We start from the raw sequence: 24151 nt of genomic DNA, 5'->3' as shown, positions 1-24151 counted from the left end.
CATCTTTGATTGTTCCAACCTTGATGCCTGTTCTCATTGTAATTTCTTCTTCCTGCAACATAATTGTAACCAGACACATAGCCAAAGGGGTGAGAGTTCATCGTAGCAAATAAAAAATTAAAAACAAAACATAAAAATAAATTTAAATTAAAAGGTTATTTAAATTTTGAATTTGAAAATTAAATTTTGAAATTTGAATTTTGAAATTTTGAAATTTGAATTTTGAATTTTGAAAATTTTTGAATTTGAATTTTGAAAAAAAAATTTTAATTTAAATTTTGAAATTTGATTTTTGAAATAAGATAAGATAAAATAAAAATTTTAAAATAAAAATCAATAACCTCTCAATTTACGAAAAAGTGAAAAAATAAAAATAAAAATAAAAACAAATCAAAAAGCAAATATTTACAATAACCAATAATAAGGCACACGTTTGCAATTCCCCGACAACGGCGCCATTTTGATGAGAGAACTTTTGCGTGGTCTAGAAATTTGCGGATAAATCCTCGTTGCAAGTATAGTTTCTAAACCTTCAAAAGTCCTTTCATACAAACGTTTTGGTTGTCACAAGAAACAAACCCCTTTTAAAATTGATAACCGAGTATTTAACTTCAGGTCGTCTTCTCAAGGAATTGCAGGGAGGTGTTCTTATTATTGATTATGAAAAAGTGTGTTTTTGGGGACTATTGAGTTTGGGCAATGGGCACAGATATATTTAAATGACAAGTAAAATAAATAAATAACTGTAAACTAAACTCTTGGCAAGGTATTATAACTGGAAGTCCTATCATGGTTATCCTTATCAATTGTAATGAGAATTGGATTTTTCTCCCACTTGTTAACCTCTAACTATGAAGGTAAGTTAAGTGGATGAATTAATTCTGATTCCTCAGGTCCTAGTCTTTCCTTGAGAAAGGCTAGAGTTATTGGAACTTGAATTAATGAGATGAAGAAATCCAATTTTCAATCAACAATGAGTTTGATAACTCAAGTGTCTCCAATGACTCAACCAAAGCCAAAAGAGAAGAGAATCTACTTGAATGAAAATAATTTGAATACATAAATTAAAGAGAGCAATCATAAATCTGAAATACCTCAAATTATATTAAATAAAATATTCAAATCATAACATGGAAAAGTTCATAAATTAAATTGGGAAAATAATTAAAAATAAAGAACCTGAGATTGAGAGCTACTCCTAAAACTAAGAGAAATCCTAATCCTAATCCTAAGAGAGAGGAGAGAACCTCTCTCTCTCTAAAAACTACATCTACTCCTAAAATTGTGAATTATGAGAGCCTCCTTATGAATGGATGCAGTCCCTCACTTTATAGTTTCTAATCTGTGTTTTCTGGGCCGCAAACTGGGTAAGAAACAGTCCAGAATCTGCTGGTTTTGAATTTTGCCACGCTGGATTTCCGTCACTGCGACGCGGCCGCATGGATCACGCGGTTGTGTCGCCTAGCGTCAGGGAAACTATAACATATTATATATCAAATCGAAGCCCCGGACGTTAGCTTTCCAACGCAACTGTTATAGTCGAATCCCCCGAACCGCATCATTTGGACCTCTGTAGAAAAAGTTATAGCCGTTTGAGTGCGAAGAGGTCAGGCTGGACAGCTTAGCAATTTCTCCAACTTCTTGTATTCCTTCCACTTTTGCATGCTTCCTTTCTATCCTCTGAGCCATTCATGCTCTGTAATCTCTAAAATCACTTAACACACATATCAAGGCATCTAATGGTAATAAGAGAGGATTAATAATAAGCAAATATAAGATCAAAGAAGCATGTTTTCAATCATAGCACAAAATCAGGAAGGAAATATAAAACCATGCAAATATTATGAATAAGTGGGTAAAGAGTTGATAAAAACCACTCAATTGAGAACAAGATAAACCATGAAATAGTGGTTTATCACACGCCTCCAGCCACGCTCCTGCGTGACTCTCTGTTTGTTTTTTATTTTCTCCCATCTCCTTGCGACGCGGACGCGTCAATGATGCGGTCGCGTCGCGTAACCCTTTTTTTTTTTAAATAGAAGTATGTAAATGCAGATGCACGAAATGTACTAATAAAGAGAAGAGTTATTAAATAGAAAAACTAAAAATAAAGAAAAGAACGATCATACCATGGTGGTTTGTCTCCCACCTAGCACTTTGCTTTAACGTCTGTAAGTTGGACGCTCCATTAGCTCAATCTTTGGCTATGTGAGGATCTTCCAAGAGGAAGATCTCGAGCTCTTTGTTTTTCTGCATCCTCTCTCTATGGTACAGCTTTAAACGATGTCCATTAACTTTGATAAGTTCAGAGCTGGAAGGATGGCTTAGGTGATAAACTCCGTACGATTCGGCCTTCTCTACTATGTATGGACCTTCCCATCTTGATCTTAACCTGCCTGGCATGAGCCTCAGTCGAGATTTATAAAGGAGGACTAAGTCTCCAGGTTGAAACTCTTTTCTCTTAATGTGCTGATCATGTACAGCCTTCATCTTCTCCTTGTATAGTCTTGAATTCTCATAACCTTCTAGGCGAAGGCTTTCCAATTCTTGCAGTTGTAATTTCCTTTCAGCTCCGGCTTCCTCAATTCCCATGTTGTACTCCTTTACTGCCCAAAAGGCTTTGTGCTCGACTTCAACAGGGAGATGACAAGCTTTTCCATAGACTAAGCGAAAAGGACTCATCACAATGGGTGTCTTATATGCGGTTTTGTACGCCCAAAGTGCATCTTGTAGCCTGGTGCTCCAATCTCTTCTATGAGGTTTGACTACCTTCTGCAAGATACGTTTTATCTCTCTGTTTGACACCTTGGCTTGCCCATTAGTCTAAGGATGGTAGGCTGTTGCAACCTTATGAATTATTTCATGCTTCTTCATTAATCCTGTTAGTCTCCTGTTACAAAAATGGGTGCCTTGATCGCTCATGATTGCTCGTGGTGATCCAAAGCGACAAATAATGTGGTTTCTCACAAAGGAAACAACAGTGTTAGCATCATCAGTGCGGGTAGGAATTGCTTCCACCCATTTGGAAACGTAATCCACAGCTAACAATATATAAAAATAACCATTAGAATTTGGAAATGGACCCATGAAGTCAATGCCCCAAACGTCAAAAATTTCACAGAAAAGCATAATTTGTTGAGGCATTTCATCCCTCTTGGATATATTACCAAATTTTTGGCATGGAAAACAAGATCTACGAAATTCAGCAGCATCTCTAAAAAGTGTAGGCCACCAGAATCCACAGTCTAAGATTTTTCTAGCTGTTCTTTGAGGGCCAAAATGTCCTCCACTCTCAGATGAGTGACAGGCCTCTAAGATGGACTGAAATTCTGATTGAGGCACACACCGTCTAATTACCTGGTCAGCGCCACATCTCCATAAATATGGGTCATCCCATATATAATATTTAGACTCGCTTTTCAGCTTGTCTCTTTGATGTTTAGAAAAGTTTGGAGGAAAGGTGCGGCTAACTAGATAATTAGCTACAGGTGCAGACCAAGGGACTACCTCAGATACTTCTTGCAGGTTATCAAATGGGAAATTATCAGCTATAGGAGTGGGGTCATCTGAAATATGCTCAAGGCGACTTAAGTGGTCTGCCACTAAATTCTGGTTACCACTCCTATCCTTAATTTCTAAATCAAATTCTTGTAATAGCAGTATCCAATGTATAAGCCTTGATTTGGACTCCTTTTTAGCTAATAGATACTTTAGAGCTGCGTGGTCCAAGTACACTACTACCTTCGTACCAAGTAAATAGGCTCAAAATTTATCCAAAGCAAAAACAATAGCAAGAAGCTCTTTCTCAATAGTAGTGTAATTGGATTGTGCTGCATCTAGAGTTTTAGACGCATAAGCAATAACAAAAGGGTCCTTACCTTCACGCTGAGCTAATGTTGCTCCTACTGCATGGTTGGAAGCGTCGCACATTATTCCGGTCCTCTCACAATTGGAGCTTGAGTCAGGGCGGTCTTCAGCTTATCAAATGCTTGTTTGCAATCTTCACTGAACTCGAACTCAATATCCTTCTGCAGTAGTCTGGATAAGGGAAGTGCTACCTTACTGAAGTCCTTAATGAATCTCTTAATGAATCTCCTGTAAAAACTTGCATGGCCAAGGAACGAGCGAACTTCCCTCACAGAAGAGGGGTAAGGTAAACTAGAAATAACATCCACCTTTGCTGGATCTACAGAAATTCCAGTATTAGACACAACATGTCCTAGTACAATCCCTTGTTTAACCATAAAGTGACATTTTTCAAAATTCAATACAAGGTTTGTACTGACACATCTATCTAATACTCTAGATAATCCATCTAAGCAAAGGCTAAAGGAATCGCCATAAACACTAAAATCATCCATAAAAACTTCCATACAGTCCTCATTAAGATCAGAGAAAAGACTCATCATGCACCTTTGGAAAGTAGCTGATGCATTGCACAAGCCAAAGGGCATTCTCTTGTAAGCATAAGTCCCAAAAGGACATGTAAACGTAGTCTTTTCCTGATCCTCAGGAGCTATATGAATCTGGAAATAACCTGTGTAACCATCTAAAAAACAATAATGTAATTTACCTGACAGACAATCCAGCATTTGATCAATGAATAGAAGAGGATAGTGATCCTTATGGGTTGCTTGGTTGAGGCGTCTGTAGTCAATGCAGACCCTCCAAGCGTTCTGTACTCTGGTTGTTATGAGCTCTCCATGCTCATTCTTCACTGTAGTGACTTCAGACTTCTTTGGCACTACTTGTACTGGGCTTACCCATTCACTGTCTGAGATGGGATAGATGATATCTGCCTCCAGTAGTCTAGTCACTTCCTTTTTGACAATCTCTAAGATAGTGGGGTTCAGTCTTCTCTGGGGTTGACGGACAGGCCTTGCTCCCTCTTCTAAAAATATTCTGTGCTCACATACTTGAGGGTTGATGCCTACTATATCCGCCAAACTCCACCCAATTGCCTTCTTGTGCCTCCTCAGCACACTAAGTAACTGCTCTTCTTGTTGAGAAGTGAGTTCCCTTGAAATGATAACTAGAGACTTTTGCTTGTCCTCAAGGTACGCATATTTGAGGTGTGGAGGAAGGGGTTTTAATTCTAACTGCTGGTCATGGTCAAGCTCTGGGTTGTCTGGAGCTGGTAACAATGGTAAAGCACTGTCATTGTCCTCTGAGAATGTCCCCACACTTGGTTTTGTCATGTGTGCTTCTCTTCTAACTCCTCCCAGTGAACTTCAGCCACGGTTTCATCTATATTTCACACTGGAAGATAGAATGATCTTCTGGAGGATGCTTCGTAACTCCATTCAGATTGAAACTTACTAATCGGCCATCTATTTCAAAAGAGTATGTTCCTAAAAAAGCATCCAATTTGAACTTAGATGTCTTCAGGAATGGTCTTCCAAGTAGGATTGATGATGGCTTCTCTGAGTCATTTTGGGGCATCTCCATGATATAAAAATCAGTGGAGAATGTGAGTCCCTTAATACCCACTAATACATCTTCAGCATCTTCTATTTCCACTACCTCTTCAGCTGAGACGTGTTCTGGTGGGCTTTTCTCCTCCTGATTCCTCTCCTTCAGTGTGGTTCCGGACCTTAGGGTGATGGCATTAATGCCACCCTTTGGATTGGGTAATGGTTGAGAGGGAATTCTACTGGAGCTCAAAGGCTGGTTATTGGAGTTATTCATTGATCCAATCTGTGAGACAAGAGCTTACAGGGTAGAGTTCAGACCATTTAGTGTAGCATAAAGGTTATTTTCCATGGTCTGTTGTCTCCGATCAATAGATTGTAGTAAGTCATCATTAGCAGATGAATAAGGATAGGTAATTTGAGAGGTCTGCTGTTGGGTATTCTGTGGTCCTTGGGATTGCCTCAGGTGAGGTGCTCTGTAAGGCTGGTTCTGGTTCTGCTGCCTGTTGTTGTTGTTATTCCACCTCTGATTTCCCTGATTATCTCTGCCTCCTCTGTTATTGTTGTCCCTCCAATTCTGGTTAGAATTTTCCTGCCATCCATGGTTGTAATTGCCACCTTGATTGTACCCTTGGTTGGGGCGGTCATAGAAGTTATGAGTGGCTACCACGGTGTTGTCTTCCTGCTGGAGCTGCGAACATTCGTCAGTATAATGGCTATAATCAGCACAGATTCTGCAAACTCTCTGTGGGACTAACTGTTGGCTTTGCTGTGGTGGAGAAGGTTGAGCTTGCTGAACTTGTTGTTGATTCAATTGCATCTGCTTCAGCAAGTTGGTCATTTCACAGATACTCTGAGTTAGAGCAGCAGTCTCTCTGCTAGAGGATACTTCTGCAACGGCTTTTGAACGGCCCTGTTTCTGCCTGTGATTCCGAGTAGATTAAGCTAAGTCGCTGATCAATTGCCATGCCTCATCAGTGGTCTTGTACTTTTTCATAAACCCATTGCTAGCACTTTCCAATGTGGTCTTATCTTGGGGCCTCATGCCCTGTGTGACGTAACCGAGTAACACTATCTTGTCAATCATATGGTGGGGGCATGCTTCCAGAAGATTATTGAAGCGCTCCCAGTATTCATAGAGAGTCTCAGATTCGTCCTGAACAATCATGGAAATATCTTTCCTCAGTTTATCAGTAACTTCAGCTGGAAAGAATTTTTCCAAGAATTCTCTTCTAAGTGTATCCCAGTTGGATACAGTTGCTGCAGGTTGAGTGTAGTACCACTCTCTTGCCTTTCTCTCAAGAGAAAATGGGAAAGCTTTCAACAGAATTGAAGTTTCATCTACACCATCACGCCTGACAGTAGAACAGGCTGCTTGAAAATCTCTCAGGTGCTTGATAGGCTCTTGAGCAGGTAAGCCATGAAACTTGGGCATCAAATTGAGCAGTGCAGTCTTTATTTCAAATTCTGTAGCCACCGCTGGGTGATGCACTTGAAACGGTTGCATTGTAAAATCAGGGGCTCCAGCCTCCTGGATAGTAACTCTCCTAGGTTCTGCCATGTCACCTACACGTAAATCAACCGAATCAGTAGAACGGGGGCTGGTTTTTTCCTCAAATGACATTTCAGATCCGCCCTCAGAGAGGACTAACCGACGCCGAGCTTGCCTTATTCGTGAAATAGTTCTTTCAATCCCAGGATCGAATACTGGCAAGCTTGGATTAGGAAGTGAACGCGTCATCTAGCGAAAGAAACAAGCAGCTCATAGTAGCAAGATAAAATAAAATGCAAATAAATAAATTCCAATTAATAACTTTGCACTGACATGGAGAAAATTGGTGAGTCAAGAATTGTTATAAGATATGCGTTGCAAGTATAGTTCTTAACCAACCAGAATTCCTCTTATCAATTTAGAAGGTTGTCACAAGAATTAAAATTAAAATACTGGGAGTATGAATCCTAGGTCGTCTCCCAACGAGTTGCAAAAAGGTGTGCTATTTTATTAATCAGATGTTTTCAGAAGGGTTTGAGTTGAATAAACAGGAGTTTAAATTAGAGAAATTAAATAATTTAAATAAAAGCCTTGACTGGGAGTAGATTAGTTGGAAGCCCTATTCTTGTTGAAGTACTCTCAAGATTAATTGATAATTGAAGGTTGTTCTGTTTAGTTATCCCTTACTAGGTAAGGGAAAGTCAAACAAGTTGGAATGCTGTTTCTATTCACAAGTTCCAATCCGCTCAATTGAAAAGGATTAGTGTCAGTGACTAGAGAGCATTCCAACAATAAAAAAAACCCAATCACAATTTTTATTTTAAGCATCCCAACTCAAGGGTTCCTGACGTGATGGAAATTGGCTAATTAAGAATTGATATAAGTTGTGCGTTGCAAGTATAGTTCTTAACCAACCAGAAATCCGCTTATCAATTTAGAAGGGTTGTCACAAAAATTAAAATTAAAATACTGGGAGTATGAATCCCAGGTCGTCTCCCAACGAGTTGCAGAAAGGTGTTCTATTTTATTAATCAGATATTTTCAAAAAGAGTTTGAGTTGAATAAACAGGAAATTAAATTGGAGAAATTAAGTAATTTAAATAAAAGCCTTGACTGGGAGTAGATTAGTTGGAAGCCCTATTCTTGTTGCAGTACTCTCAAGATTAATTGATAATTGAAGGTCGTTCTATTTAGTTATCCCTTACTAAGTAAGGGAAAGTCAAACAAGTTGGAATGATGTTTCTACTCACAAGTCCCAATCCGCTTACTTGGAAGGACTGGCGTTAGTGACTAGAGAGCCATCCAACAGTAAACCCAATTACAATCTCTCTTTTGAGCATTCCAACTCAAGGGTTCCTTTCAATAAACTCCCCATCAAGTTAGGGAACTACTCGCTCATTGTGAATGTAGAACTCATAACATAGGAAATGGAATTAAAGAAAGACATGATAAATAAAACTCAAAGGAATCAATTAAAAATAAAAGTAACTCTTGTATTAATAAATTCTAAAATAATCCAATAGTGAAATTGAGTAAATTAAAGGACATGGAAGAGTAAAGCCAAGTAAAGAAGACGAACTAGAATGACGAAGTCTTGATGAGGTAATAACTCTTCTCTATATCCCAATGCAAAAAGCAATAGAAATAAAAATTCTAAGAACTATGAATGTGTAGAGAGAAAACCTAGAGGAGGAGTAAAACTAGATCTAAAAACTAAAACTGTATAGAATGAATGTTGTTCTTGGTTTCTGCATGTTCTCTGGCTCTAGTCTGCTTCTCTGGGCCAAAAACTGGGTCAAAACAGGGCCCAAAATTGCCCCCAGCAAATTCTGCAGATTATGCAGATCGCGCACGTCACGCGATCGAGTCATTCATGCGGACGCGTCATTCGGCGTTTTGTCCTGCCACGCGAACGCATCGTTCACGCCTCCGCGTCACTTGTGCTATTCCAATCCGCGCGGTTGCGTGAGCCATGCAGCCGCGTCACTGCGATTTCCTCTCTTTCGCGCGGTCGCGTGAGCCATGCGGCCGCGTCACTTCTCGCTGGTCATCTCCTTAATTTCTTGTATTCCTTCTATTTTTTCAAGCTTCCTTTCCAATCTCCAACTCATTCATGCCCTATAAAGCCTGAAACACTTAACACACAGATCACGGCATCGAATGGAATAAAGGAGAATTAAAATACTTAATTAAAAGTCTCTAGGACGCAAGTTTTCAATCATGTAATAATTTTAGGAAGGAAATATAAATGCATGCTAATCATATGAATAAGTGGGTAAAGATCATGATAAAACCACACAATTAAGCACATTATAAACCATAAAATAGTGGTTTATCAGTTGTCCACCATGATGAGGGGATGACTTCTAGGTTCCCCGGCAATGGCGCCAATGTTCTGAGGGTTACCTGAAACTGAAGGTCAAACTTGGATGAGATCTATTATTGTGGCCGGATCTGTCGTGTCTGACTTGTTGGATCTGGTGGTGCTGCTGATTTCTTGATCACCGGAGGGTGGTGGTACCTGCAAGAGACTCCGATGCTTAAGTTAGCACGTGCTTTAGGCAGGTTTTTTGTGTAGAATCAGAGTATGAGTTATACTTGAGTGCTCCAGTGTATTTATAGTAGTGTGGGGTGTTCTTTAAGATAAGTTAGTTATCTTATCTTATCTTTTAAGGGAACCCCCTATCTTTCTAGGATTTGCTGCCTTTAGAATGGGCTGTGTTCCTCGGTTTGGGCCTGCTTGGGCCTCTATGGCGATTTGGCCGAACTCTTTAACGAGAGATCGGGGGCGACCCAACCCGAAGAGGTCGGTTGCTCTTGTCTTCAATCATCCCGGGTCGCATAGCTCGACCCAGGGTATGAACACTATTGGATTGGAGATATTTGCAGGCCAGACCACTTAGCTCAGGGTACTGGGAAGTTATCTTCTAGACAAAGATGTTCTGTTCGGGTTTGATACTTTCTTCCGAACCCATGGACTACATATCAAACACACTGGCCTAAGTTTCAAAGGGCAATTTTTGCCTTTTACAGGGATACAAAGCATCCTTAAAATCCAAAAAGCCCCAGAAGAATATAAGGAGGTCCAGCGACAACTCCTTAGTGCTTGTTGTGACAGCCATGATCAATTCAACCATCCTGCACCTTTGTGAAAGAATCCAGAATTTTATATTCGTCTCTCTTTTAAAAAGAATGAGGACATCAACCCAACAAAGGCCACACACTCAGGAATGAATCCGGAAGATCTCAGGTTGGCAAGAGCTGAATGTGCAGCTCTTCTTGTTCAAGGACTCATTGAACCAACCAACTCTAACTGGGTATGTCAGGCCTTTTACGTTGAAAAAAGGGCCGAGCAAAATAGAGAAAAAAAGAGGCTTGTTATTGATTATAAGCCACTTAATGTCTTTTTACAAGATGATAAGTTTCCTCTACCAAGGATCTCAGTTATTACACAGAGGTTAAGTGGAGCAAAAATATTCAGCAAGTTTGATCTAAAGGCTGGCTTTTGGCAAATTAGGCTCCATCCTTAAGATATATACAAAACAGCATTCTGCATCCCTGAAGCTCAATATCAATGGACAGTAATGCCATTTGGACTCAAAGTAGCCCCATCCCTTTTTCAAAAGGCCATAACCAAAATCTTTGAACCCATACTACACTCCACACTTATTTACATAGATGATATCTTACTGTTATCAAAACACAATGAAGCCCATAAGACACTCCTAGCCAAATTCACTCAAATTGTAAAAAAACAGATAATTATGCTATCATAAAAAAAGAGCTCTCTTTGCTAAAACAAAAATTAAATTCCTCGAGATGGTCTTTGAAGATGGATTCTTTCAACCAGGAGATCATATGGCCAAAGAATTAATCCACTTCCCTGATGAAAACATGACGGTCAAACAAGTCCAACAATTCTTGGAAATTTTAAACTACATCAGAGACTTTATCCCAGATGTGACCAGACACACCAACCAGCTGTCAAAACTCCTAAAAAAGAAGCCTCTACCATGAGACTTGAGCAAACCACAGCTGTCAAAATCCTAAAGAAGATAGCACAAGACCCCCCTCCTTTAAAGATTCCCAGCACGGGAAAAAGAATACTACAGACAGATGCTAGTGATAAATTCTGGGGAGCTGTGCTACTTGAAGAAATTGATGGGACAAGACACTATTGTGCGCATGCTAGTGGACAATTCAAAGAATCTGAAAAATATTATCATGCCACTTACAAAGAGATTCTCGCTATTAAACGAGGGATAGAAAAATTTAATTTTTACCTCAGTTCTTATCATTTCACTGTGGAGATGGATAACACCTATTTCCCATCAATGCTGGAAATCAAGAAAAATATCCTGTCAGACTCTCAATTATTGCGGTGGAAAGACTGATTTTCTCGCTATAAATTCGAAGTGAGACACATAAAGGGACACCAAAACACACTTGCTGATTTTCTCTCCAGACCTACCAAAGAACCAATCCATTACATCTGCACTATGAGTACCCCCAATCCTTCATACACTATTCCATTCCCTGATTATCCATTCCACAGAAGTCCATACAGAAGAAAGATTGGTCCTTTTCCCCTCAAAGTAAGACCCCAGACAGAATTTCAAATAGATTGTCTAGCCAGGCAAACCTTGTTCTACTGGCTACACCAGCTCCTTATCATAACCCAAATCCATCTGAACCCAAGGTACTTCAACATGGATACCCCTTTCTAAACTAACCAATAATCCAAGAACCTATACCAGAGGAAATGATGTGGTATATTTGGGCTCTGTCTTTCATATATACATGTGCCATCGTAGTGCCAATCTTCCCTGTATACCATATCCTGTGTAATCGCACTCAAGCACAATCCCATCTAGTCAGGTTATTCTCCATATATGTCCACTTGATGCATGGAAAGGAATGTTGTATAACATGCTCGATCGGCACCAACTGTGGAATAAACCTTCTGAGGCAAAACAGAAATTCTGTTGTTTTGTCACTTTACAGAGGAATTATTTTACTAGAGGAGACCCACACACCATGAACAAGGTCGATATTGTTGGATACTCTACCATATGGCCCACGGATGAAAAGACAGTTCTTAATGCCTTGGCCAAATACCTTTGTCAACTTTGGCAACCTTGACTATATGGAGAAAGAGATGCAGTTGAAGGACTCCCATTTCAAACAGATGTTCCGCCAATAACTCTCAAGAGTTCCAGTCCAGATTCATAACTTCAGGAATAATTAATCAATTTGGACAATACTCTTTTTATACTCCAAGGGACCAGCCTAGCACGTCTAGACATATCCCAAACAGAAATTCTGAGGAAGATCTGAATTCTGAAAATCTAAATGGAAGAGTATATGCCTTACCACCAAGCCCAACCAGAATTGATGTAGGGATACCCAATGATGCTGAAGGCCCATACTCAAACCCATATGACCCGTATCTGCAAGATGCCCAAGATGCTAATAAAGGAAACACTGAAGACCCGTTTACATATCTACAAGACCCGGATATGGATCTTAGAGCTGTCAATTTGGCCTATGATGAGACATCATCCTTCTCAGATGGTGATGGGACCTTTCCAGAAGACTATTTCAAGTCGTCCCTTTATTAAGACAATGTCCCCATTATGTTTAATTATTAAGTGCACTAAAATAAAGTGACCTCTGTCACATGTCTAAGTAAAGCCAGAAAGAGATAAGGCTTATCCTTATCCTCCAGCTAGCATTTTATGATAGGTTTGTTTAGATTTTGTAAGATATTGCTGCTATCTAGAGACCTCTATAAAAGGAGGAGCTCACCTCAGTTGTAATCAGATCTGAATGAACATTGTAATATATCCACTTTTCCTATCTCACAAAATGTTCTAAATTTTTCTTCTCTCTCTGAAAGCTTAGCTAGTGTTATTTCCTTCTTCCTCAATCCAGTGCCATAAAGTATGCTCTGAGTTTGCCTCTACCTCTGTAGAGGATCCTACTCATCAGAAAATGGCATGGATAGGATCCACAGGAATTTCTCATAGTGGAAAAGGGACTCAATGTTATAATACTAAATTTTGCTCGGACCCGTTAATCTCGCTCGTTAAAATGATTGTAAAGAGTGACTGGGATAAGCATACAATGTATTATATCATTATCATCCTGAAATACTGGAGATCCACCCCTATGGTCGGTCTTCTAACAACAAGGAATATAACTTGCCAGGGTACTGTTTATGGCCCACCTGTCATAAAAAGTAACTCCACATCAGCTTTTGCGTCATAAACAATAAATAGGAACTCAAAGCATCTCTCTCTTCTCCATTAGGAGGAACTAACTTTAGTCCCTATTGTGGTCCCACTTAATTAATTAATTAAAATACTTAAAATTAATATAATTAATTTTTGTATAATAACTTGCCAAATAGCAAGTTGTTATTGGTTAATTTGAGTCCCTGCTTAGAGGGACTCCCTTACCTTGATCCTTGTGCGGGAACTCATTCTTTCTCTTCTCCAATGGTTAGAGTTCCTATATGTCAGAAAAAAGTCAAAGAGGAACTCACCATTGGAGGTGCTCTAAGATCACCATCAACACAAACAAACGCACGAACTCACATGCAAAGAGCCTTGAGGACACCATTGTTGACCATACCATCACCGTGCAATTGCAGCTTCTTTTTCCTTCATCCATATCGCTGCTCTTCTTATGCCTCCCGTGTTGCCGTCACAACTTTCTTTACCTTCGTTGTTGTCGTCACTGATATGTGATCTATCATCATCGATTCTTCCTCTCCTTTCTTTGTGCCATTGTAGCTTTCTCTGCCTTTGTCGCCGACATTGCTCTTCCTCTATCTGTTGTAGCTATTGTTGTTTCTTTTTTTCTCTTATTATCATTGCTAAATATGTGATTCATCACTGTTGCTTTTCCCTCTACTTTTGTCGCATTATTGTGCCTTTTTCTGCCTTTTATCATTGTCTTGGGTGTGTTAGAGTCTATCATGCTTTGATAGATTCGTATGTGAAGTGTGGTCTTATGGGTGGGTTTAGAAGGATTTTGGAGGAAGTAAGGTTGAAAAGTGTGGTGTTTTAGACTCTGATTTTGGAGGGTGTGTTGGAAAAATAGGAAGAGTGGAAATTAGGATTTGTATTCGGGAGAAAGGTGGAGCAAAATGGTGTTGTTGAGAGAAGAGGGTATAAATGGTGGTGGTAAATGGTAATGGTGTCTATAATGGTAGTTTTAGAATTTTGAATAACTTTTTTAGTGTTTAGATATTGATTTCAAACAAAAATCATCTATTATGGTACAAAGCTAATTTCATTTTTTTTATAATTTTGTTAGTATTTTTTTATAAAAGAAGAAAAACTTTCATTCAAATAAATAGTTAAATCGTAATTACAAATTATAGAAACTATATTAGATCTAAAGCTAGAAAAAAAACTAGATAATCTGTATGTTAAACTATAAACTAAAAGGAGACACAATATTCAATTACAAAGAATCTTATAAGATAGAAATAAAAACAAATTAGAGTCTCTTTTATTTATAATTCTACACAAAAAAATATTGTAATACAGAGATATACTCTTCCTTCTTCTTTGAATAAATCTGAAAATTTTCCGAACACGATAAGAAAAACGCTGAGTACCGTCGGATTTGCCGATAATATGTTTACCATTAGAATTTTCATTGGAACAAATCCGATGGAATAAACCTCGCTGGTAATTGTTTATCGACGGATTTTTTTGTTCGCCGCTAATTACAGTCGAAAAATTTTCGCTGATAATTTTTACCGTTGGATTTTTCCCGATAAATCCGATGGTGAAGTTAAATTTTAAATTTAATAATTTTTAAGCTAATAAATAAGAAAATACAATACTAATTAGCTTAGAAAATAATTAATTCAAATAACAATGAACTTAGAAAATTAACAATAATAAGTCAATAATTAACTCAGAAAATAAATAAGTTCAAATTAACTCAGACAATTAACAACAATCAACTAATTAACTCAGAAAATAATTAACTCTGATAATAATAAACTTAGAAAATTGACAACAACAAATAATAAGTCAATAATTAACTCAGAGATAAAGAAGTTTAGATTAACTCAGAAAATTAATAACAATCAACTAATTAACATCAGAAAATAATTAACTCAGATAATAATAAACTTTGAAAATTAACAACAATAAATAATAAGTCAATAATTAACTCAAAAAATAAACAAGTTAAGATTAACTCAAATAATTAACGATAATAAACTAAACTCAAATAGTAATAAACTTAGAAAATTGACTACAATAACTAACTCAGAAAATAAACAAGTTGAGATTAACTCAGATAATTAACAACAATCAACTAATTAACTCATAAAACAATCAATTCAGATAATAATAAACTTAGAAAATTAACAACAATAAACAATAAGTCAATAATTAACTCAAAAAATAAATAAATTAATATTAACTTAGACAATTAATAACAATTAACTAATTAACTCAGAAAATAATTAACTCAGATAATAATAAACTTAAAAAATAAGTATAGTAAATAATAAGCCAATAATTAACTCAAAAAATAAACAAGTTAAGATTAACTCAGATAATTAACAATAATAAACTAATTAACTCAGAAAATAGTTAACTTAGATAATCATAAACTTAGAAAATTAACAACAATAAACAATAAATCAATAATTAACTTAGAAAATAAACAATTTGATATTAACTCAGACAATTAACAACAATCAACTAATTAACTCAAAAAAAATTAACTCAAACAATACCAGAACATAAATTAGAACAATGCAGTTGGGGATCTTACACTTGCAGAACAATAAATAGAAATCAGAATAATAAACATAGAATCATCAAAACAAAATTCAAAATCAAACCATAAACAAAAATTCAAACATATAATCATCAAAACAGAATTGAAAAAATCTTAAATCAAAACAGAATAAAAAAAACCCTAAATCTTAACTAATACATTAACTAAATATAAAAAACAGTTAAATCTCTAATACAAACATCCTAATTATAAATTTTTGAATACATGACAAATTAAAATTAGATCAATTAGGGTTTAGGGTTTAATTACACAAAACTAGTTAGTGAGTTGCATAGAGATAGTGGCGGCGCAAAGGATTTTTCTAGCGTGATGGCAGCACGAACGGCGAAGTGGCGGCAGCAGTGACCAACTGGCAGGGCTGCATTAGGTTTTTTTAAATAAATTAAAAAAAATAATTGGGACAAAGAGAAGGACAACATACCTAGAGGGAGGAAGGAGGCAGCTCTGGCGACACAAGGAGCAGCGGCGACAATGATGGCAGCAGTGGCGAGAGTGACGAAAACGGCAACGATAGAGTGACCAACACGACGCAAGGAGTCCACACAGTCTTTGAACGCTGTTGGTGGTGGCCAACGCTAGTGGATGGGCTGCCAGAGGTGGTTTGTGTGGGAGAGAGAGAGAGAGAGTAGTTCAAAAATGAGGGAGAAAGGGTTCGCGATTCGTATTTAGAGTAAGATTACCGTCGGATTTACCAGCGGATTTGCTTTGCGAATGACCAAAACGTAGCGTTCCACTGATTTGGATTACTGGTGGATTTTGATTGCACCAATTTTTTTTTTCAATTATTATCGGTGAATTTACCATCGGAAAATCAAATCCGATAGTAATTTTTTTATCCGGTGAATTTATTGCCAAATCTTTCGGTAAATCTGCCGCTAATGTCTGACGCTAAATCCGACAGTATTTAGCCTTTTTTATAGTGAAGTCTGAAAATATTTCGATGGACCAGAAGTTTCTCTCATTGTATTTTTATCTCAAACCTGTAATTACACATTCAAAACACCTATAAAGAGATTAATACACCACAAAGGAGTTATTTAACATCTATATTTTGATCTATGACCGAAAACAAAGAAAATAAAAACTAAAACGGAAAAAGGGAGCAAAGGAGAGGGAGAGGGCGGCGAAAGCAACGAAGGGGGAGAAAGAAATCGATTAGGCTAAAACAGAGAAAGAGAGAGGGAGAGAGGGAAGAGGAAGTGGATGAAAAAAACAAAGAGAAGATAGAGAAAACTAGCAGAACAGAAAACCAAAAAAGAATGGAGGCGAGAAAGAGAAGGTGGAAGGTGAGTAAAAGGAGAAAGGGAAGTAAAGCACCACCGCCTTGCAAAAGTGAGGTGATGACGGCCTTCCTAAGCAGAGAAACTTAAAGAGAAGACCAAAGAGAGAAGAGATCTACATCAAATAGCAGATATTTTTTAAATGTTATTTTAACCTTTTCTCTTTTCTCTATTCGTACTCAGAATATTTTTGAATGAAATGAAATACTAATTTTTTTAAAAATATATTTATTTTTTTAACCTTAAATTCTAATTTTATTTGTCCTACAAGGAAACAAAATTAATTCTTAAAAGATACTTTTGTCTATAATTTAACTGAAAAGTTATTTTACTCATTTTAAAATCCAAATTTTAACTTCTTATTCAACTAAATTTTCTTTTGCACTACTAGGTATTAATTTGCCATGGTGTTAGAATAAACACCTTTAAAAAAAAAAACCGCGACTGTTAGCATAGTTGTTAGTTGTTACCAGTTGTTTCCCATCCCTTTACTAGTTGGCAGTTGCCCTCCCAACATTCTCTAGCCTCTAAGTACAAACTTTGATGGTCATTTTCTTTTTATTAATTTTTCATGATCATTATGCCAATAATTCAACCTCCTTCCAACAACTTTTATTTTATTCCTTTGTTTTTTTTTTTTTGGCTGCCAAATTGCAAAATGGTTTCCAAAAATGTGCAGATTAGGAAACAAATATGTTGCCTTTCGGAAGAGGACAACAGCACGATACGAACATTGTAAAAATTTGAGAGAATGACAATATGCACTTTCCAGCAGAAACGTTTGAAATAGAGGGCCGATTTCTAACGAAAATTACATGTCTAGTTGAACTCTTTTTTCATTCCCTTATCCAATGCCAAACTTCAACCTCCAATAAGGGCTCCTTGGAGGAGCAAAGGTCTTATTTTCCTCTGAATTTCTTTTTCCTTCCATAAAATTACCTTATCTGTACTCATTTAACATGACAAATTATGCTTATTGAAAACTCATTTATTATTGGATAATATCATATGGATTTAATTAGAATCTCATTCCATGATAAACACGACAGTGAATCAATTCCGATCCACTCAATTATTTTCCATTATTTTGTTTAACAAATTATTATTTTTGACAAAAAAATTTTGAAAACTTACGATTCTAATAATGAAATATATAAATTATAAACCAATTCAATGCCTGTAAAAATTAGATTAATTAGATAAATTGTCTATAACATTTAACAAAACTATCTAAATTAATCTAAATTAAAATTATTCATGTAACAATCCAAGTTTCAGTACATTATAATCATACTGAAAATCGAGTATTATTAATTTGCCTTCTTAATTATAACTATTACTTATTATTAAGCCTGTAACTAGTTAGCACGCTATCGATTTTCAGTTAAATTTTATTTATTTATTATTATTTTTTTAAATATTTAAGTCAACATACATTAACAGAGAAAATCAAGATTATAGTCATACATTATTAAAAACTCATATACAAAGTATGCATAAACATCTCATAAACATATACAGAAAATCAAGATTATAGTCATACGTCGTCAATCTCGTACGGATCCAGTTAGAAACATTCTTAAGATAGCTATATATATATATATATCTCAGGTCCTGGCTGATAAACCACTATTTTATGGTATATTTGAATTGAATTGAGTGGATTTTGTCAACTATTCTCACACTTATTCATGTAAATTGCATGTTTTTAAGTTTCCTTCCTAATTTTGTGCTATGATTGAAAACATGCTTATTTGGCCTTAAAATTGCTAATTTTTAATCCTCTTTTATTACCATTCGATGCCGTGATATGTGTGTTAAGTGATTTCAGGGTTTAGAGGGTAGGAATGGCTTAGAGGATGGAAAGAAAGCATGCAAAAATGGAAGGAACACAAAGAATTAAAGATTTGAGAAGCTGGTGTCGACGTATACGCATGGTTGACGCGTGTACGTGACCAGGAGCGTCGTCTACTGACGCGTATGCGTGACTGACGCGTACGCGTGATCTTGTGCAGAGTCCAAGCGACACGTGCACGTAGATGACGCGTACGCGTGAGGAGCGTCACGTGCTGCACTAAAGTGAATACACTGGGGTGATTTCTAGGCTGCTTTTGACCCAGTTTCAGGCCCAAAAACGAAGACAAGAAACTGGGGAGTGGAGCTAGATGGGGAGGAATCATTTATTTACACACTTTTGGTTTTAGATGTAGAATTCTAAAGAGAGAAGTCTCTCTTCTCTCTAGGATTTAGGGTTTCTTCTTTCAATTTCTCCTTAGGTTTGGATTTCAATCTTATTTTAATTTAATTTTCTCTTACTTTTATTTGTTCTAGCACTTTAGTTCACCAACTCCTCTTGTTAATTTCTTTATTTTTCCTTTTGTTACTCTCAATTTCCTTTCAATGCAATTTTATGTTTTTATGTCTGTTGATATTTGCCTTAGTTACTATTATTGATTTCTTGTTTATGTTAGTCATAGCCTTTACTACTTCTTGTATTTTGTGATGTTTACTTTTATTGCATGCTATGTGTTTGATGAAATGTTTCTTTTAACTATAGAGTAGATTTTTCTATTCTTGTCTTGGGTTGGTAACTTGGGCGACCTTGAATTGATAATGTCCAAGTGATTAATGATTGATGTCCATTAACACTAGCTTTCATTAATTCGATTAGTGAGTGGCTAGGACTTATGGATTGAGATTGATGAAGCTCATTTGACTTTCCTTCAATTGGTAGAGGATGAGTAAATGAGATTGATCCCTACAACTATCATATTGTGGTTAGTGACAAGGATAGAGATCCTTAACCATTAACCCTTGTCAAGGCATTTTTACCATTTGAGTTTTCTTTACTCTCTCGCTATTTACATTTCTTATTCTTTATTTCAAAACCCCGAAAAGAAGTACATCATAACCAATAATAAACACACTTTCCTGCAATTCCTTGAGAAACGACCCGAGGTTTGAATACTTCGGTTTGTACTTGTGACAACCTAATTAAACGTTGGTTGAGGATAATTTGTTGGTTTGGATCTATACTTCAACGTGATTATTTTTGTGAAATTCTTAACCGACAAAAATATTCCGTCACTGGCCTGTCCAAAAACTCCTAAACTGGTACCCGCAGCCTAATCCTCTCTAGGGTCACAAAAGTGAGGGAAAAACATGCTAGATCTTGAGATGTGGCTACATAGAATATCGTCAAAACAGCAGTAACTACGTAATCCTTCTTTCTGGCGAGTAATGTGGTGAATACATATGAACGAGAATGAGTTACACCCCAAATGAGGTGGTTACCTAAGCGGGGTCTTCATAAGCAAAATCTTCTAGTAGTTCATGGGAAGGTATGCACATCTCCATCTATAGGGTGGAAAGAGGAGGGACAAGAATTGAGGAGTCTTTAGTGGAGTTGGGGTGTTCAGTTTGGTTCATTTTAATATATTTTCAGCCAACAACGATAATCCATTCACAGAATACAAATAAACAACCAAATCAAAAAGCGCGCACACACACACACACTCACACACAAATATCACAGAGAAATATGCGGAAACAAGTATGATACATGTTTAGTTCTAGTGCAAGTCATGAGCTCACGTGTCAGTTTCTACTCATTCACGACGTAATCCAGTATTCTTAGCCGAATATGACTTTTCTAGAACTAAACATAACATAGCAACCTTCTATAGGTGAACTGCGGCCTACAAAAATGACGCTCCTATAAGTGAACTTTGCCTTGTAGAAATGACAACTCTCTGTAGGTGAATTTCGACCTACAAGAACAACACCTTGAAGTACACAAATAATACCCATTGTAGGTGAACTTCATCTTACATACAAGACCTCTAAGACTAATGGAAAAGCAGCACATAGTATACGAGTGTCCCTGTTCCTATTTTCGGCCTAAGACCAAGTCAACAAACATCGGTCACACTTATCGGCCTCTACCAATAATTCCTATCTCACCGTCTCTGAGTTATTTAATCTTTAGGGCTAAGTCCATTTTTATTATTTTTTGTATCTTTTTTCTTTCATTAATGCTCTTCACATCTTTTAAGTTGTATTTCAATGTTGCCCCTAATTTGATTCTTCCCTCATATTTTTTTTTAGGTGTTTTATGACAAGAGAATCCTAAGATTCTTTAGCTTAGATTTGTTTTGTTAAAGTTTTTAGGAAAAATTATTATTTTACTCTTTTGTTATATTATTATAAATAAAATAATATCTTTCAAATAAAATACTAATACATTATATATAGTACATTATATTGATATAAGTAAGCTAATAATAAAAGAGTAATCCCAATCTTTTATCAAACTATATTTTTATACTAAAAAATAATTTTTGTGTTGGTGACAAAAATCTTTTCTTGTGATCTTTATTTTAAATTCGTTTTCAAACTTTTCGACTACCAATTTTTACCCGATTTTTTCAAACCAAAGAATAACATTTTAACCATCATAAACACATCAAAATAAATCAATTAAACTTGATTTCAAGCCTTGAAAGCTCACGGTTCAACAGCAACAGCAGTGACTTCCAAGTCACTTGAATTCCAAGCTTAATTTCATCAAAGAAACATAATCAAATTAACATAAGAACATTCAATTTCAATCACCGAACAACTAATCATCAATCAAACTTCAAGAACACAATTAATTCTTAATTAATTTATCAAACTCTATCTCCATACGACAATCACAACAACCAAAGCTCCAAAAAAGTTTCTGACTGAACAACTGAAGAAGAAAACGTCAAAAATTGGCTACTCCACCTTCTCCTCACTTTGACCGAACCATGCAAGCTTGAGGGGAAACTCCACCGTCAATTTCTCCCGAATAAAAGTAACGTCAACGTGAAGAGGAGAAAGATACGAACACTTTAATCGGATTAAATTTTTTATTAGAATTACGAAGTTCAAGAAATCAAAGTGAAAAGTTCATGGAAGGAGTCACGATTCTCTCCTTTCTCGACTTCCCTTTCTGTTTCCCTTTCAAAATGAATCATGCATGGCTGAATGATGATGATTAATGGTGATTTGATGATTAGGTGTCAAGGGCATTAAATGAAGGGGTTGGGTGTCACGGCATTATGCTACTGAGTCAACGATTCAAATTATAAATATGTTAAATGGATAATTAAGAAAATAAATGTATTAAAACACAAGTAATAATACATATGGGAGTAAATATATATAAGTTACTAATATAAATGACATTAGTAACATAACGATTATAAAAAAAATATATGAAAAAGTATTAACAACTTTAATTTCATCAAAGAATACCGATATTTACCTATATCGGCGGATATCGAACCCGATAATAATATTATTGTCAAAACTCTATTATAATTATGACATAAAAATTAAATAAATAACATAATAATAAAATTATATTATCATTTATTTCATTATGAGGTTCGAAACTGACTCATCAAAATAAAACTTGTTGAGTTTGAAGAACTAAAATATTTTAAGATGATGACTAAACATTAGTGGATTAAAAGCCAATTGTATGTGTAATTTTTGTTTAGTGTGCAGAAAATAAATTGAATTGAATCTAGCCCAAAAAAAATGCTACAAGCCAAATGGCATTCGGCCTACACACTCAATCATGACTTAAGATTCATTTGCTACCACCACAAATGTTTTCTATCAGAAACAAAAGCAAAAATCTAACCAAATAAAAGAAAGAAAGAATCTGGCCAAGAACATAAACAAGTTCATATCCAAACATAAGTCCAAATAGTGATCAACATCCAAATTTATTCTTTAACTAAGTGATTCAAGTTCTATTTCATTTGAACAAATCTCTATACCACCAAACCAAACTCTCTTTTCTTTTTCTTTCACATCACCCATGTGAATTCTCTGATGAAAGAAAAAAAATTTAAGAAGTTAGGTAAGTTGAAGAACAAATGACAAAGTATCCAATTTCAAGCCAAAAAAAGAGAGGGTCAAAGAATCTAGGACAATAGGCAAGATCACATTCAAGGACAAATCACAAAAAGAGGGTTTTACATTTGTGCTTCGTTGAAAGTTGTTGAATAAATTCTCTGTGTTAAGCACCAATCTGAAAAAATGAAGAAAGTAAAGATGACAAAGCTCTACTGTGAATCAAGACTCAAAATTCTGATTTGGAGTCAAAGTAAGAATGCACGGTACAGATTCAAGAATCAATTTGAAAAATGTTGAAAGAGAAGATGAAAGGTACGGTTGCATACACTGTCTAATCACTGCTTTTACTCCATCTCTCATCTGTGAACGTCACTGCTACTACTAATTTTTGAGAGAAGAAGTCAAACAAGTGCTGAAACAAGTTTCAAGCCCCGGAAGCTTCACTCCTCTATTAAAGGGGTGAACAGCCAAGGATTGGAGTACGGAGTGAGAGCACTACGCTTGGGTTCCTATAATGCATTGAGCTATTTATTCTTCTCTTTCATGGTTCTTGTTGAATATTCTATTGTTTCGGTCTAGTCTTTCTGTATTTCAATGGTAAAAGGCAAAATGTACGGTTTGTAAGTAAAAGCCATTGAGTGTAAAAAGGCAGAGAATTTAACTTGGAGAAAAGAGCCATAAGTTTATTTTAGAAATTCTTTGTAAGTATTTCTGTTTTGTTATCATGATCCTGAGGAGATTCTCTTACAAGTTGGGTTAGTATTTTGTTGTTGAAAATTAGGGTGAGTTCCTAGTTAAGTCTGGTTTAGGTTAGCGAAATTGGATTTGTCCCAAATAGGATTCGTTAGAATCTTAGGGAGAATTGGTGAATGTAATCTTGTTGAAAGATAGTAAAATTCCGTCATTATTGTGATGGAGACTGGATGTAAGCTGTATTGCACTGAGTAGTCGAATTATTAGGATATCTAGTTGTGTTGCTTCTTTTTTCTTTCTCTATTTTTAGTTCTGCATTTTAGGAGACAAAACAAAAATATCTCCTGATTCTCCAATCCAGCTATCCTTCACTTTAATACACCTTACTCGTAATTCTGTTTTGGCTCCCACTGTATCAAGAGATAAAATCATAATATCTCCTATTTTCTACTCAAAATATTTTAAACAGAATTCTAGTTTGATATCAAAATTAAAAAGAGGTCAAGATTCAACTTTTTTTTTAGCTACTGATATCTATCTCTATC

This window comes from Arachis ipaensis, chromosome B01 (assembly GCF_000816755.2).
Source record: "Arachis ipaensis cultivar K30076 chromosome B01, Araip1.1, whole genome shotgun sequence".
NCBI lineage: Eukaryota > Viridiplantae > Streptophyta > Magnoliopsida > Fabales > Fabaceae > Arachis > Arachis ipaensis.
Note: the sequence above shows the minus strand (reverse complement) of the source record.